Raw genomic sequence first — 416 nt, forward strand, 5'->3', positions numbered from 1 at the left:
TCAAAATTTCTTTTTGAGCCTTGGGTAAATTAAAGTGCAAAACACTTTCTAAATATATTATACTTGAAGGCCGCTTGGGAGGCAGAGAGTTTTCTCTTTCAAATTAGCACAGGGACAGGTCATTAAAGTTGGTGGTTAAGTGCATGGGCTTGGGTCTGACAAAACCTGGGTACGGATCTTCATTTTACGACTCTCTACCTGTGTGATCTTGAGCAAATTACTTAACCTCTCTGAGCCTCCGTTTCCTATCTTTGTAAAATGGGACTAGCAATAGTATTCACCTGAGAGAATTATTGTGAAGATGAAGTGAGATCAAAGATTTGCAAAGTGCACTGGCCCAGCATGTAGTTAGTGCCTGTAAAGTCTAGATATTTTGATTATTTTTAGGCGCAAAGGGATTGGATGGTTCCAAAAAG

The sequence above is a fragment of the Pteropus vampyrus genome, unplaced genomic scaffold (assembly GCF_000151845.1).
Source record: "Pteropus vampyrus isolate Shadow unplaced genomic scaffold, Pvam_2.0 Scaffold16, whole genome shotgun sequence".
In the NCBI taxonomy this organism is placed as follows: domain Eukaryota; kingdom Metazoa; phylum Chordata; class Mammalia; order Chiroptera; family Pteropodidae; genus Pteropus; species Pteropus vampyrus.